This window comes from Danio rerio, chromosome 20 (genome assembly GCF_049306965.1).
Source record: "Danio rerio strain Tuebingen ecotype United States chromosome 20, GRCz12tu, whole genome shotgun sequence".
Taxonomy (NCBI): domain Eukaryota; kingdom Metazoa; phylum Chordata; class Actinopteri; order Cypriniformes; family Danionidae; genus Danio; species Danio rerio.
In genome coordinates, this window is record NC_133195.1 from 20,993,879 (window position 1) to 21,012,322 (window position 18,444).

The 18,444-nt window shown below is 35.6% G+C and overlaps 1 protein-coding gene across 1 annotated transcript in view; it reads left to right on the top strand.

The window, feature by feature from the left end:
- Positions 1 to 8,454: 8,454 nt before the first annotated feature.
- Positions 8,455 to 18,444, top strand: part of si:dkeyp-72h1.1 — a 32,279-nt gene continuing 22,289 nt past the window's right edge. Inside the window, exon 1 of the mRNA XM_005160472.6 lies at positions 8,455 to 8,597. The gene's annotated coding sequence lies outside the window, so the exon portion shown is untranslated. The remainder of the gene's footprint in view (positions 8,598 to 18,444) is intronic.

An 18,444-nucleotide genomic window follows, 5' to 3' on the forward strand; every position in this document is an offset into this window, starting at 1 on the left:
TTAGACAAGCTGAATCTCTTAAAAAGACCCAAAATTCCACCATATTTCACCTCTAATGCTAATGACTTTACATTGGAAACCTCACCTGTCATATGTATTTATTAATGAGTATATTTAGGTTTTTCTAAGAGTTTCAAGATAGTTCCTCCTGTCTAAAAGTGCTCATGAATGTTTTCACCACATATGCTTTATAACGTACAGTACACTCTCAGAAATAAAGGTTCAAGAGCTGTCACTGAGGTGGTACCTTTTTGAAAGGTAAATATTTGTACATAAATTGTCCCTATTAATACCTCAAGGATGCATATTAGTATCTAAAAAGTACAACAGGGTACCTCTTGAAATTTTAAGGTATTAATATATACCTTTGAGGTACCAATATATACCCTTCAGGTACAAGTATGTACCTTTCGAAAAGGTACCCCCCTAGTGACAGCTCTTGTACCTTTATTTCTGAGAGTGTATATTGCCTGTGGCTTTCATTTCTAGTTAAGCTCCTTCATTTAAAAGGTATATCTTGTCTAAAGGATGACAAAAGTATTCTTTAAAATGAATTGCATGCTTGAAATTAGCTTCTAGCTTATAGATCAAAAGGATTTTTTCAGCACAATAAATTGAGTCAAGAGACATTTAAAGTATGTACTATAAACAGTGGATAATTATTACAGTTTCGATTTGTAGAGAAGCCATTTAGCACACTACCATAAGATTTGTATTAATTCTTTAATCAAACTTAATATTACGGTCTGAAGCTAGTGATTCCTCTTCAACCCGGAGGGCATCAGGATATTGAAAGAAATTTCAGTTAATTACTTATTTTCCTGAGAGTAGCTTTCAATCTGAGGCTTCCACAAAAGCGGAGTGAGAGTAGGCCGATGCATGAAGTGCTAATTGGTTGAATGAAAAGAGAATGTCAGAAAACAGGCCTGAAGTGAATTTATACGAGATGGCAAAATGACTGAAAGGTCACTCCATTACACTCCTCCACACATGCAGAATTCAGAGCTCTTCATTCTGAGAAACACCATCGTCATATTAAAGAGTGAAGAGGAAAAGAGGAGATCTACATTTTAATTACTCAAGAAAAGTCTGCAACCAGCTTTTCTTTCCAGAGCCTGAACCTCTTGAACTTTCTGCAAACCTTTTGTTTAAGGTTTGGGGTGAGACTAAAGAAACCGGTCTGTCTTTTTAATTAGAAATAAACTTCAGCTCATACAGTGTCTAAACGTTTGTGCACTATATGAAGACATCCCCAAAAAAGTGGCAAAAATAAACACAGGTACAGTTTACAAATTTACATATAAATAAATTTTTAGTACCGCTTGGGCGGTACTACGGTAATATGGTATACTACAGGATCTAAAAATAGCAACGGTATCAGTTTCAATACCATTATACCATCATATAAAACAATGCACTTATATAGGAGACAAGTTTTAAACATTAAATATTATTTATTTTATGTCTAAAAATGCGTATGCGTGATTGATATCTAAGATAGTGTGTTGGAGAGAGAGAGAGAGAGGTTGAGGAAAGATGGCGAGTTGTGCACCAAGTGACCTGGTCTTGAAAAAGAACACAATCTCTGCAGTTTGGCAGTATTTTGGGTTTCGACCGAACGAGGAGGGAGAGATGGTAAATACGAATAAGACAATTTGCAAATTGTGCAACAAACAGGTGACCGTGAACCTAAGGTCGCATATACAGTATTCAGTATTCATGGTTAAGGTGCAAACCAACAGTTTGGTGACGCGGTCCGAGCCTTACATCATAATTTTTTATTATGCACTGTAATACCGTATACCGAGGTAAAATAGGGAGGAGGTTTGACGGTATCAAAATTTGGATACTGCCCAATCCTAATATTAACAGAAATATATAAAGATATGCTTTATGGTTGTCAAAGGTCAAGTGATGTTTATTAAACACTAAATGGGATCTGCCATTGTCTCAAAATTAAGATAAACTGACATCAATTGCTCATGATTATTGAAGAACTGTCTCAGTTACATTCCTACATTTTAAAGGGATAGTTCACCCAAAGGAGCGACACAGTGGCTCAGTGGGTTGCACTTTCACCACACAGAAAGAGGTTCACTGGTTCGATTTCCAGCGGGGCCAGTTGGCATTTCTGTGTGGAGTTTGCATGTTCCCTCTGTGTTCGTGTGGGTTTCCTCCAGGTGCTCCGGTTTCTCCCACTGTCCACAGACATGCGCTATTGGTGACTTGAAAAAGCTAAATTGGCCATAGTGAATGTGAGTGAATGTGAGTGTGTACGGGTGTTTCCCAGTGCTGGGTTGTAGCTAGAAGGGCATCCTCTGTCTAAAACATATGCTAGCATAAGTTGGTTGTTCATTCTGCTTTGGTGACCCCTGTATATAAAGTAAATAAAGGGACTAAGCCGAAGGAAAATGAAAAAATATTGAAGATGTACTTTATGGTCATCAAAGGTCAAGTGGTGTTTATTAAACACTAAAAGGGATCTGACACTGACTCAAAATTAAGATATACTGATATTTATTGCTTATAATTATTGAAGAACTGTCTCAGTTATATTCCTACATTTTAAAGGGATTGTTTACCCAAAATGTTAAAAACATTTGCTGTTCATTTCCAAGCTTTGGGTAATGCTGTAAATAAAATGCAGTTTCTGAGCAATCAATACATAAATCAGTCAATACATAGTTAAAGTCAGAATTATTAACCCCCCTAAATTATTAACCCCACTGTTTATTTTCCCCCCAATTTCTGTTTAACGGAAACAGAAAGTGAAATTTATTTGATTTATCAATTTATTGATTTATTTTATCTTTGCCATGATGACAGTTAATAATATTTGACTAGATATTTTTCAAAACACTTCTATACAGATTAAAGTGACATGTAAAAGCTTAACTAGGTTATTTAGGTTAACTAAGTAGGTTAGGGTAATTAGACAAGTTATAGTTTAATAATGGTTTGTTCTGTAGACATCTGAAAAAAAAATAGCTTAAAAGGGCTAATAATTTTGACCTTAAAATGTTTATTTTTTAAAATTAAAATCTGATTTTATTGTAGCCTAAATAAAACAAATAACACTTTCTCCAGAAGAAAAAATATTATCAGACATACTGTGAAAATTTCCTTGCTCTGTTAAACATCATTTGGGAAAGATTTAAAAAAGAAAAGAAAATTCAAAGGGGGGCTAATAATTCTGACTTAAAATTTAGGACTGCACAGTATAATGTTTCAGCATCGATATCAAAATGTGATCATTTGCAATAGTCACATCGCAGGATATGCAATGTTGAGTCTTTATTATAGTGTGTTTTTGAGACCTGTGACTGTAGAAGGACTTTAAAAGCATTCACGTACAATAAACTGAACGGTTTCTAACTTAAATAATGATTAATTTCATTTAAATATTTATACAAAAAAGACTATGCAGTATTATTATACATTTGATTATTCAATTACTGTACCTGAATACTGTTAGACTCCTCGGAAAACAATAGAAAAGTGTTTATTTCATTTCTATCACTTTCTTTATTATATTACATTATTTAATATGTTTATTTGTTAGACTTTTATGAAGATGTACTGCCCTTAAGAATCATTCCAATCATTCTTAAATGATCAGATCTCCCTAAAAGAAAAATGTTCAAGTCATCAGGTGAAATTGTATCCATAGTGCAATATATATCGGAGAATACCAAAATATTGCAATGTTAGATTTTTCCAATATCGTGCAGCCCTAATACATCCACAATATATTGTCAGGGCTCACAGGTATTAATGTTTTGTGTGTTTGCTGGATTATGTGTGACTTGGGTTACAAAAAACATGATAATATGCTGTATGCTGTTGTTTTTGCACTGTCAGTATTATGCACTGTCTATATTTTGTACTGTCTGGAGCCAGCACCTAAGCTTTTCAATCATCATAGCACACGTGCTGCTGATGATGTGACAATAAAAGTGATTTGATTTAATTTGATTTGATTTGATATATCATCTATTTTTGTGTTCCACACCTGAACAAGCAGTGGGTTTTTAAACATGACAGATTTTTTAATCTGAAGTGAACTACATTTGTATCAAAATGGTACAAAATAATGTTATTCAAGGTTGTGTGACTATGTCAAAAGTAGTCTAAAAGTTAAAAAGTCGACAGATTATTACATAACTAACTACAATTCCTATCATATTAATGGTACTCACTATTGGACTGCAATTTGTAGGTAATTTAACTCAAATCTTTCATTTTCTTTGAAGTAGGAATGCGTGATCGCTGTGCTGAACCGACACTGACTCTTTAGTGTTTAAAAATTAACATCCACAGAGGTATATGTGTCAAAATGGATACCTCTCCTTGTCAAGTTACAGAGCCACTGGAAAAATCCGACTGCCAAGTGGCTGAGGTCTGGGTTTTGCTGGATCCTGGGCTGCGAGATGATCACCCGGAGCCTCTATATGAACGGCAGCATCTCCTTTCACTGGACGCTCGCTGTGACATCATCATCATCCTCATAATCAAGCTTGAGCCAATAGGAAGGCGAGGTGCTGTAACCTCCGACATCTGACTTCTAGCCCTGTTTTCCATCACGCCCTGTGTTCCATCACACTGTGTAATGTGAAACAGAAATGTTAGCATAAGATACCGGCCTAATAGTTAAGTGAGTGTATGAACTCCAGAGGTCTTGACTTTACATCACAAATGGAGTCACTTCCAGACAGGTTTAAATATTCTGACAAATACATCGCTCACGACTGATTTTATCATATCTGACTGTCGTATCTAAGAGGTAAAAATATAATAAAACAGTACAACTGAACACACATCCAGCCACACAAAATAAAGCAACACAGTGTGTTTAAAGGTGTCATGAAAATCTGGGTATAGACATAGCAGAATATTAAGAGTTCAGTACATGGTAATGACATACCATTTGTGTCAAACACTATTGTTTCCCTGTTCAAAACGCAAATCCAGTGAAAACAGACCAATCAAAAGACTGTGGAGATCCACATGGGATCATTTAAATGCATTTCTCAGCAGCATTTGATTGATTTCCTAATGTGAAATCCCCCCAACTTAATCCTCAATATTTTTTATTTGATCTAAACTTAAATTTTACTGTACATAGGCAATGTGTGACTCTTATTTTGAAAAAGTAAAGTAGCTTTCTGTGAAGCAAGCAGCCATGCATGACCATGAAGAGTCAACGCACAATGCGGAATACATGGATGCTAAATTTATTTATCGCCAACCTGAAGAGTCATAAGGTCTGTTTATCTGTATCTTTTGTTAGTTTAACATGTATCTTAAGATATTTGCAATGTGTGTTGGTAATGAGGCAACAAACATAAGTAGCAAAAGATTCAAAGTAGATCGGCACACTGCCACTTTAGCTCTCAAAAAATTTTTTTTTTTTTTTTTTTTTTAGTCAAAATTACAAAAACACTACGTTTCGACCGACATGGTCTTCATCAGGTCACCTGATGAAGACCATGTCGGTCGAAACGTAGTGTTTTTGTAATTTTGACTAAAAAAAAAAAAAAAAAAAAAAAAAAAAAAAATTTGAGAGCTAAAGTGGCAGTGTGCCGATCTACTTTGAATCTTTTGCTACTTATGTTTGTTTTTTGATCGTGCACCTGCCTTCAAGATTTTTCTAGATGTGCGCACATTTCTGTTTTTTGCAATGAGGCAACAAACACATGTAGACTGCTGAATATGTAACTTTTATTGTATCTTTCACAATAAATGTAAAAAACTCATTTGCTTATGCTTAGGTTGATATTAAATCCTGGTTGTGTTTTATGTTAAATGCACTAAATACATTTCTGTCTGCCTCTTTTGTTGAGTATAATCGTAATTAACCAAATTTTCATCCATAACACAACTCAGGAGTAAACTAGATTACTTTGGTGGCATAAAGTTACTTACTCACTCCTACTTAACATAAGCCACTTGACCACTTCTCTATCATTCAGTTATCAAAACTGCCGTTTAAAAAGTCATTTACTCCATTTGTTTCAGTCACATGGTTATGCTTTTTTGTGAACAAACTGCATAAAAGAAAAATGGTGGTTTTGAAAATACCCGTGTTCCTGTTGACAGGGTCTCAGAGCAGAGCTCATCAATAATAATCACAAACCTTCCAAATATGGTCAAAACCACCCATCTCATATTAAGTCCAATCATAGGGCTTGAAAATACAACTTTAATAACCTTTTCTGGAGAATTTTTGCACTTATTATAAGCTACATAACTTCCTTTTCAACATCAGAGAAATTTAAAAAAAGTATTATATCAATGCATTCTGTGGCACCTTTTTATGATCTATGCAATAGGATGATTTGGGTATGGGGGAGTTCATTATGAAAGACTGGTGTTCATGAAATTCATGATGTTGCAGATGATTACAAAAATATCAACCAGGAATTAACATTTAACATGTTAATTTACTCACCTTTGAGCCAGTAGAAGATTTTTAGCTGAAAACATGGTCCATTGAGATTCATAAAGCGAATTTAACAGCAATACTAGCACCTTTGAGAGTCAAAAAACAAAAATAATATTAATATTTATTGTTCTGACACTGGGGTGAGGCATTGGCGCAGTAGGTAGTGCTGTCGCCTCACAGCAAGAAGGTCGCTGGTTCGAACCTCGGCTCAGTTGGCGTTTCTGTGTGGAGTTCGCATGTTCTCCCCGCCTTCGCGTGGGTTTCTTCCGGGTGCTCCGGTTTCCCCCACAGTCCAAAGACATGTGGTACAGGTGAATTGGGTAGGCTAAATTGTCCGTAGTGTATGAGTGTGTGTGTGGATGTTTCCCGGAGATGGGTGTGGCTGGAAGGGCATCCGCTGCGTAAAAACTTGCTGGATAAGTTGGCGGTTCATTCCGCTGTGGTGACCTCAGATTAATAAAGAGACTAAGCCGAGAAGAAAATGAATGAATGAATGTTCTGACACTGCTGATGTTAAGAACTTAAAGGATTTTAGCAAAAAAAAAAAAAAAAAAACGTTGTGCTTTTTTAAAGGATATTTTTCAAAAAAGAAATGCATTATATATATACACACACACACACACACATATATATATATATATATATATATATATATATATATATATATATATATATATATATATATATATATATATATATATTCATTTTCTTTTCAGCTTTACTAGTCACTTTACTAGTTACTTTTTCACCTTTATTAGTCAGGTGTTGCCACAGCGGAATGAACCACCAACTTATGCAGTAAATGTTTTACACAGCAAATGCCCTTCCAACTGCAACACAACACTAGGAAACACCTATACACTCCTGCATTAACACACATAGACTTTGGCCAACTTAGTTTATTCAATTCTCCTGTACCTCATATTTATGGGGGAAACCGGAAACCAACTGACCCAGCCGGGGCTCAAACCAGCAACCTTTTTGCTGTGAGGTGATCATGCTGCACCTCCGTACAAAAATACAAAAAAAAATAAAAAATACAAAAAAAAAAGAAAAAAAAAGTCAGCATTACAGGCAAAAAACATTGTTAGGCTATATAAGATTCATTCATTTATTCATTTTCCTGTCGGCTTAGTCCCTTTATTAATCCGAGGTCACCACAGCGGAATGAACCGCCAACTTATCAAGAAAGTTTTTATGCATCGGATGCCCTTCCAGCCGCAACCCATCCCTGGGAAACTATATAATATTGTTTTTATTATGCAGTTTTTTTTAATTAAAACTCTTTTAAACAAGTAATCATAATTATATTGCATTGTATAGTACATGCAGTACATCATAACAGCTTTAAAACAATCAATATACACTTCCAGTTATGAACAATTTAATTTTGTATGAAGAACACACTTTACTACAAGTTATACCTAAACCTAATGCAAATGACCTATGTAAAAATACAAATATGCTTACCTAATCTATGCAAATTATACATTACACCAAATTGCAGAGTACTTTCTTAAAATAGCTTTGCTTTGTTTGTGCTTTAATCTGGAATTAAAGAAAGTTAATTTAGATCCTAGCACCTGTATATTTCTTAAATAATTATTCACTTTGCTTACACCTCTGGTAACATGATCACCATGACTTTATTAACAATTTACATTCTGTTTAATTAACAATGCATTGCTAAGAATAAATCACTCTTAAATTTAAGAGAGTAAATCTCAAAAGATGTCTGTATTTACTTTAAAATGGACTGTTTGCCATGATTTCAATTAATAATCCCTCATAATTCCTAATAGCCTATAACAGGGATATATATTACCCGTAACATTAAAAGTGCAAGAGTATGCTAATCTACACAACTGCACAATAGTCATCTTCATTACACAATCTGCATCTTGAACACAAAGGTGCCTGTCTCTCACGCGCCCATACGCACGCACGCGCGCGCGCGCGCACACAGTCGTGCTCCTGTGACTCGGGTGAGCGCGCGTGAAATTACAGTCGCTTTCTCATTCTCGCGCTCTGAGGTAACAGTAGCAGGAGTCAGTCTGGGAGAATCTGACTTGAGTCTTCCACACACATCCACGGGATAAAGAGCAACAGACACGGGCTTTACACGGACAGACAACACTTCTGAAGGCTGCAGGTATGATGAGCACTTCACACATCAGCCGCACAAACGCCGAGCAAAAATATGCCAGAAACTGCCTGTGGAGCAAAGGATTCTTCAACATTAAAGAATAAAATTTGAATGATGTGCGAGATATTTTCCGAATTTGTGAAATATTAACCGAAGTGTGTTTTTGTAAAGTCTCTGAATGTATTAAAAGAGCAAGTATTTGATGCTGAAGCAAGAGTTAATGACATAAATGAAAACTTATTGTCGAGTTCTTGCTGCTTGTAGCCGAATACATGTGCTATTCTGCCACCAATATGTTTCTCGTGGAAAATAAGAGCTAGCTACAGTTATCATAATTTTGCATTCAAATGGTACCTCATTTTCTATAACATTTTTAACAGTAACAGGTGTTTTAGTTTGTATAACACCAACATTCTGAATCTGATATTCATTTAACTACGTGTGAGATTTTCTTTCCATTTATTTACAGTGTCAATTACTTCTGAAATGTACCTCGCACGGCAAGTCCTAAAATCAGTAACACAATCTGATAAAATCACACATTTTAGGTAATCTAATCTCGTTATTGCGTGGATAAAGTGATCTAGCTACTTCGGATAGATCCTGATTGGTCAACCCAGGATATCACGGATTAGATTTGGCCAAAATTCCGCGCGATAAATCCAGTCATTTTAATAGGAGTGCATCACGTGATTTAGAATTTGCCTCTCTCAACAGACTGTTTTGATTGAGTTATGCCTTATATACATCTTTACCCTTTTCCTATAGTGCCTATATGAGAGTAGCTAACATAAAACCTAATTGTAAACAATTTGTGACACTTCAGCTTTAAAAACAAAACCAAACAAACAAAAAATTATATATATATATATATATATATATATATATATATATATATATATATATATATATATATATATAATGCTCAGCATATATGTGTTCACAAATCTCTTTTAAACTCTTCTTTTTAATAGGAAGCTATACAATTTTTATTTGTGCATATACATTAGATTACTCACAGTACTGAAGCCATATCTGGAGCTTATCTAACAAAATAACTTATGATAACGGTCCAAAAACTAGTACAGCCAAATGTATATGTAATAGAAAAATATTAAATACAAAATGTAAAAAGGAAAAAATCAAGAGAAGCAAAAAAATTAAACAATTTTGTTGAAATTTTGTAGGTTGTAATTAAAAAAAATATTTTACTTGAATTGAATTGTATTATCTTTCAATTTCTAAAGATGTTCTGTGACTAAAATATTATTTTAATAAATGTATCTGTTTAATAAATCTGTTTTGTGTAAATGCACCAAAATAAATTCACTGAGAAATGGATAAAAATAGTCATTTTCAAAATGGGGTGTACTCAATTATGTTGAGCATTGTATTTACATAAACTGGGTATAGTGAGGCTCTTGTTGACTCATTTCTTACTTTCACTACTCTCCTTCAGTCTCAAAAAGTGACAGGAAATGTAAAATCTTTAATATCTTTGTAACATCATTATTTAATGAAAAAGTTGAAGTATAGATAGTTTATGTTATTATGCAACATTGTAAATTGAAATGTTCTTAAACAAAAACATTGAGTCATAATATTTCAAAATAATTTCTGTAGTTTAACATAACAAATTGCATTTGAATGCATTCGAAACCATAATACATTCATGTGAAAATTCTGAAAGGAGACGTAAGGTTTCCCGGTGGATTCCAATGAATTATCTATGGGATATGTCATAAATTTGGAGAAAAGAACACAAATGGTCAGTATGTTTATTCATGTTGTTAAAGTGAGAATTAGGAAAACTAAAGAAAAAATTTAGAGGAAAGGAATGCAGTGGACTGAATAGAGATATTGCAACAGATATATCATGCTGCATTAAAATAGCAAGCATAGTTATTCCGCTCCGCTTGAAGTCTGAAAACACATGAAGGCAAATTTACAGCTGATTCAGACTTTGACAATTGAAATTTTTGGCATTTCAGAGAAAATATCACAAATATTTTGAATAACACCTTCATTACAATAAGCCCTATATTCTAGTCAAGGGATGAAATCAATTAGATTCATAAAATAAATGGTAAAACGGTGATTTTTTTCCCATCGCCAACAGATTTCTTTTACAGCATCCAGCCGGAATAAAATTCAATAGCTTTAAAGATTTTAACCCTTTAAATTCCAGTTCATTTATATAATGCCTCTTGTTTTTCTATGAAAGAAAATCCACCTCACACAGGTACAAAACACATTCTGATATCTACACCCACATAGATATAACTGCATCATTAATATCAACTGGTGTGCAGAGCTTAGAAGCAGAAAACGGGAAAAAGCATTTGCTTTACATGCCTATATATTTCCTTAAAACCTGAAAAATGGTCACTATAGTAAAAGAAAAACTCACATTTTTAGAAAATTAAAGCTTATTAACAAAATTTGCATGGTTTTTATGGGGCGACAAGGTGGCTCAGTGGTTAGCACTGTCACCTCACAGCAAGAAGGTCGCTGGTTTGAGTCCCGGCTGGGTCAGTTGTTATTTCTGTGTGTAGTTTGCATGTTCTCTTTGTGTTCGTGTGGGTTTCCTCCGGGTGCTCAGGTTTCTTCTGCAGTCTAAAGACATGCACTATGGGTGAATTGAACAAACTAAATTGCTCGTAGTGTGTGTGTGTGAATGAGTGTGTATGGATGTTTTCTAATACTGGGTTGCAGGTGGAAGGGATTCTGCTGTGTAAAAACATATGCTGGATAAGGCAGTTTATTTAGCTGTGGTGACCTCTGATGAATAAAGGGACTAAACCGAAGGATAATGAATGAGTGAATGCATGCTTTTTATGATTAAATGGTTCAGGGTAAAAACACTGTAAAAATTCTACATAATTCATTCATGTTGTCCCAACACAAATTGATTAAGTTTAAGTGGATTAAGCATAAACAAATAAGTTGTCCCAAAAAATGAAGAATAGTGTTGTTTCAGCTCATTTTAATTATGTAGTTTGAACAACGAGCATTTTTATGAGTGAATATAATAAGTTTAATAATTTGCTTTGAGGACATTTTTGTCCAGAAGGTCTTTTATGTTACTATTTTTATACCAAATATAAAACCAATGTAGGTTCATCCTTAACATTTCTGGAGGTCGCGAATTTTGTAGTCAGAGATACGTATGGCTGCATTTCATCTTTACAACGAATGGTACGGGGTGGTATGACACCATTTTTTTTTCACGCTTACCTAAGTATAAATGACTTTCCCACTGTTTCCAGTTTGTTCATTAGCTTGCCATGTACATTGGCGAACTTGCAATGCAAAGAGGAGTTGACTATGATGACTAGGTTTGAGTCTGGTGATAAGCAGTTCTAGAAAGTGGCTAAGACAAAAACAGAGTCCAAAAAATAAAATAAACAAGTAAAAAACAGGGTGAGAATGTGGTAAAATCTGAAAACGCGATAAAAATCTGGCGAGGGCTTTTCTTTTTCTGTATTGATTTTTAAAACTGCCAGTTGGGTTCAGGAAAGTGGCTGCGTTGGTCAACCGGTGCTTTTGAAAACACTATTGGTTGGGTTTACAGAAGGAGGAGGGTGGGTCAGTCGATCAGTCAGTCAGTCAGTCAGTCAGTCAACACCGGCCTCTGGTGGATTTACGCGAGACAAATTTGAGATCTCCAATAGCACATACAGCAGCCTCTGGTGGATTTGCGAAAAACAGAAATTACAAAAAAATATAATATAAAAAAAAATATATATATATATATATATATATATATATTTATATATATATAATTTTTCCATATTGAAGGATAATGATATATATTTCGATATAAGTTGTTAATGCATCCAGGTTTAACAAAAGTACCCCAACAATGACTGAAACCACACAAATTAGAGGGTCCATTAGATGGCATAACATTTTCGGCTAATAAGTTTTCGGTGGGGGGCTGCACAGTGGCGCAGTGGGTAGCACATTTGCCTCACAGCAAGAAGGTCACTGGTTCGAGCCCCAGCTTCTCCGTGTTCGCATGGGTTTCCTCCGAGTGTTCTGGTTTCCCCTACAAGTGCAAAGACATGCAGTACAGGGGAATTGGGTAGGCTAAATTGTCCATAGTGAATGAGTGTGTATGAATGTTTCCTAGTGATGGGTTGCAGGTGGAAAGGGCATAAAACATATGCTAGATAAGTTGGCGGTTCATTTGGCTGTGGCGACCCCAGATTAATAAAGGGAGTAAGCTGAAAAGAAAAAGAATGAATGAATGAAATTTTCGCTGGCAGAAAATTCCGTACATCTCTAATATCAACACACCTTTAGATTCCCATTGTTGCACTTTTCTGCTGTGTGATTGGCTCTTAGATCACTCTAGAGTAAAAAAGTCTAGAGCTTGACATTGTTATTGACATAAATCCCATTGCGGTTTGATATAATATTGTTTATCGGCCCAGCCCTAATAGCAGAATATTTTCAGAATGAGTCTGCGTTGTGTAAAACAAATGAAATGAAATGAAGTGAGGGTAATATAATAAAACTCCAATGCAACTTTTCAACATATGCTCTTTGCATTAACAGCCAAAATGATTGAAAAAATGAAAAAGGCAAAAATTACTCAGGGGTTAAGGAAAGGTGAATGAGTGAACAATGTCAGATTTGACATTGTCATGTGGAAAAAACTCAATTTCTGTCTACATCTGCAATTCTGATGGACATATAGGCAGATTTAAAGGCTCTAGTTGTTTAATCATTCACAATGGCGATGCTTTTCAACAGTTTATTCACAAATCTGTCCAATTGTACATCCAGTTGTTTGTTTTGCAATAAACTCTGGCTTTCGCTTCCACATTGTTCTCTGCAGTTATTTGTTTCAAAGTGACGTGCTGGATTTGTGTGAGCAGTTGTGATGGTAATATTTTGCTACAAGAGTTTTGCTATTGACTGCAGTCCAGCACTGGTCATTTGCCTATATTTGAGTAAGATTTTCCATGCCACCAGGAAAGGGGTGGTGAGGTCTGTTGCACTCAGTCGTATTAAATTATTCAGATACCATCTCTATTTTTCACAGAAACACTGAGCGACGCACAGCGAGACATCTTTAATTAGTAGAATAGTAGAAAACAGCATTTGAAACCCACCACGCACTCCAGTTTTAAAGCAACGGATACTCAAAAGTGCAATGGGCCACAATAACACCTGCACTGTTTTTCAGGGTTGCCTGACTGAAAATATTTTGATGAGCATATGAAGTCTTTGTATGGCCGTCTACAAAGCCAGTTTCTACAGTGCTTTGTCTCACTATAAATGGCACCAAGCACACGCACAGCCCTTTGATCCCTCACTCAAGCCTCTTTTGTCTTTGCCGCTCACTTACACCAATGAAAAAGCCTGTATGCTAACAGGGGAGTGAGCTGCGTTTGTGCTGGTCACCATCAACATAATGGCAAACATGAATAATCAGTCCATTTTCCACCAACATTAAAGGCAGAGAAAATAAACAGCTTAGTTTCTTTATCTTTCCACCATCCAGCATCTGTGCGCTGCTAATTAATCTGAATAGTGCTTTTAGTTAAAAAAAAGTTGATACATTTATTTATTTGTTTGTGAATGATTCAGTGTTTTCACTGCTGTGATTTTATTGATAGCTAAGATCGTAGCGTGTAAGTTTGTTTTATCAAGTGTGGATTGTTGGAGTGTAATTCTTTGGTTCATTATTTAATTTTTAGTGTGCTTTACGCCCCATTCACATTGGGCTTCAGCATCAACGCTTGACAGAGGGCATGTCTGAAGTTGGGGCTGACGCGATAGTCATAGCAGCATCAGTCAATGAAATTAGTCAGCAATGGGCTACTGTCTGAGCTGGTGTATTTGCATAATGTGATCTGATTGGCTGACGCTTATGTCGGCGCTTAATAAGTTGAAAATGTTCCAACTTCTGCAGCGAGCAACGCCTCTGAAGCAGCGCCGACCGATCCACAATGCAGTTCGGCAATGCCTGACGTCTCCCATTAAAGGTTAATGGAGCTTTGCAGCTGACGCCCCGTGTGAATAAGGCATTAGGGTTTTTTCACGCCTGCTTTTTTTAGTTTGGTTGAATCGCACTAGAGTTCGTTTTACCTCTTGGTGTGGTTCGTTTGGGCAGGTGTAAATGTAGCAAACACACTCGAGTGTGCACAAAACGCGTACAGAGACCTCGTGGAGCAGTTTGTTTGTAGTGAGAACATTAGAACTAAAACAGACCCAATTGCAAAAAGTACTGCGCCTTTTTGGACTTTCTGCCTCATCTTATGGGGTAGAAAAATATTTGTTGACAGCGCTTTACCAACAATTTTAAACAGAGAGAGAGTGAGAGAGAGAGAGAGAGAGAGAGAGAGAGAGAGAAAGAGAGAAGGAAAAACATTACCTGATATTTCCAGAAGAGACGTGAAGTGACTTGCGATGCGCCTTCGCAGTTTGCAAAGCATTAAAACATTGTTTTCCAGCTCAGCCGTGCTTTATTCTCGAAATGTAAAGTTTATAGTTTGGCCCAATCCCAATTCTACCCCTTAGCCCTTCCCCTTACCCCTAACCTTCGTTATGTGTGCGCAAGCCAAGGGGTAGGGGTGACCTAATTCTCTTTAGCTTGAAGGCGTAGGGCTAAGGGGAAGGGGTGAATAGCCCTTTGATTTTTGGATTTTTTAGGACCACACTCGAAACCAAGGAACTGAACCCGGAAGTAAGGAGATCCACAAATTAGTATTTTTTTGCCATTATCACAAATTTTTGTGAAAACTAACACGTTTTAATATATTCATAACCGCATTCATGTTTTACCTTCATGCTTTATATAAAAAACACAAAAAAAAATGCTAAATTTTGCAATTTATAATAACATAATAATAACTCCTGTACAGTAGTCCACAACATTCTTACACTTGATGACACTCGAATACCCTGTCAGTAATGTCTAGTGGCTGAGAAAAAGCTTTTTACAGTGTCTGCTATAATGTTAATGTTGTTTTTGTGTGTTTACATTGATGAATATGGCCACTGTGTAAATACACAGTAAATTCATTCATTCATTTTTTTGTCGGCTTAGTCCCTTTATTAATTCGGGGTCGTTACAGCAGAATGAACCGGCAACTTATCCAGCACATTTTTACGCAGCAAATGCCCTTCCAGCCGCAACCCATCTCTGGAAAACATCCACACACACAGGCACGTGCACACATAGGGCTCAACCTGTGCAGTGCACATGCCCTTTTTAGTCTTGGATAGAAAGTGGCTTTCCAAAATGATCAAAAGTGCCCCCACGACACATACCTTGCACAGAAATGCCAACTGAGCCGAGGATCGAACCAGCAACCCAGCGACCTTCTTGCTGTGAGCCGACAGCACTACCTACTGCGCCACTGCTTTGCCCTACACAGTACAGTTACAATCTTATTGCCACATTAGATCGTTATAATAACACAATGTATGCCTTCAGTGATTTCCTGAAGATAAATACCAAACAATAACACAACTGGACTAACTACAGTAGTCGCGATCGTCTGATCTCACATGAAGCAAAATATCGCGATGACATATGATGATATGTGCAGGTGCTGTAGGGCTGTCCCAATTCTTAGGGGTAAATTTTGAAGCCCTTTCCCTTAACCCTCAGTTGTAAGGGCAGGGGTAGGGGTACAAAATTGTATTGGGATTGGGCCGTAGTCTAAAGTGATGTAAACAAACTGTAAAAATATACTGTAAAATATTTTACCCTAAATATACAGTAAATTACTGGCTAATAATTGCATTGCTTTCACAGTAAGGTACTGTATGTAAATTAACTGTAAATTACTGTAAGGTAATTCATAATAACAATATTTCAGTAAATATTTATAAATATAAAAATAGTGCCTTAACTAGCATAAAAGTTCAGGTGTATTAATTTCTATGTTGAATAAAATATTAATAGTGTTTGATTTCCTATAACTACTGTGAAAAAGATATAGCCATTTTTACAGTAATTTAATGTAATTATGATACCTGCCTTAATTTCACAATAAAACTCTGAATGCATAAAATTTAACAGTTAAATCCAGTAATGTAATTTACTGTGAAAAACTACAGTAACATGTGAAATTCTGGGAATTTATTACAATGTATACTATGAGCAGGGATACAATCAGCCAGCGCAGTTGTCCTTTCATAGTAAAAAGTGACATTGTGTCTGCTGGTTTGTTTGTTTACTTGCCTGCCGGAGTTCTGCAATTTTTTGCATGTTTTTTGCATGTTAATTTTGACCAATTGTAAAGCAGTTTAGAAAGCACGTTCAATAACATCTGGCCAATGAGTGAAGTGGTTTTTGTCACATGACTGCATTTTGGTTCTTTTCAACTGGTTCGGATCAAAGCAATCAGTGTGGTGTGAAAAGGACCCAGCAGAATGCTATAATGTATCATTTTTGTTGCTCTTGGTCCAGAGCAAATGAACCGAACCTCAGATGTGATGACACCCTTAATTCTTTTTTTTCTCTTTTATATCCAGAACTTTCTTTCATCTGCTCACCCTCCAGTTTTTCCACCCATCCCTCGTCCTTTGATTCATTCGAGGGTAAACTACAATGATAATGACAGGATAATATCCTCTCTGATGAGACCTTTGGTTTCTCGGATAAAACAAAAATATCTTTAAAGTGGCTGATCTCGGTAGTGAAGGACTGTCACCTGTGTGCTTTTGGCTGTTTCTCATTACATCAAAGCACAAAAAAGCATCATTGTGGTCTCTTCACAGCCTTATCTCAGATCAGCTAAGCCTGGATTCTGGTTTTATTCATGCAAATGATCAGGTGATAGTATGTGTGTCATCACATCGACAAAAGTAGGTTTGGTGGGAGCTTGGACGGCGTGTATCCAGTACTGAATGAGCAGCATTGTACATTCTTAAAAGTAGGGTTTTTTATTTGGGACCATGGACCATAAAACAGTCAGAAGTCTCTCTTTCTCTAATGGTTTCTTAGAATACAATATTTGGCTATTGTACAACTATTTGTACAATAGTACCATGAAATGATTCTTAAACCATTAATGTGACCCTACTTGATGGACCGCAATATCTGGAATCTGAGGAATTCGAAAAATCTAAATACTGAGACAATTATAGTTTAAGTTCTCTAAGTTACGCTCTTAGCAATGTATATTACTCAAAAATTTGGTTTTATATATTTACAGTTGGACATCTACAAAATGTCTTCATGGAACATGGTCTTTACTTAATATTTAATACTTACAATTACTTAAAATGTATTTTTGGCACAAAGGAAAAAACAATATATACAGAAGTTTTTTTAATAAAAAAAAAAGTTGTCCTAACTCAAGAATGAGGGTTGTTTAATAGTTTTAGGACAACTTTGATGGAAAATATCTATTTTACAAATTGGCAGAAAAGTGGCTAATTCGTATAAATTCATACAATTTAATTAGTTTGAAAAGTTATGATTTTTAAAGTAGGTGTGCCCCAACTGTAAAAATAGTAGGTTGAAACAATATATTGTATAAGAAATATTAAATATATATTAATAAACTATAACAAATAAATAACAGAACAAGCACAAGCTTATCAGGCGTTTGTTGTACTGTAATTTACAAGACCAACCCAGGTAATATGGGCCTGTTTACACCTTGTCACTTGTCATGTGTTTTTGTTTGTGTTTTGATCAGATAGCTATCTGATTTCTTAAAATGGTTCCAGTTACATTTTACCACATATATACATCTTCATTAAACGGATATGATTCCAATCCTCAAATTCTGTACTATATACAAATTTAAGCTCGACTAGAGCGTCAGACGACTAGAGCGTCAGATACACTGCATTTTATTCAATTAATATTATTTACAAA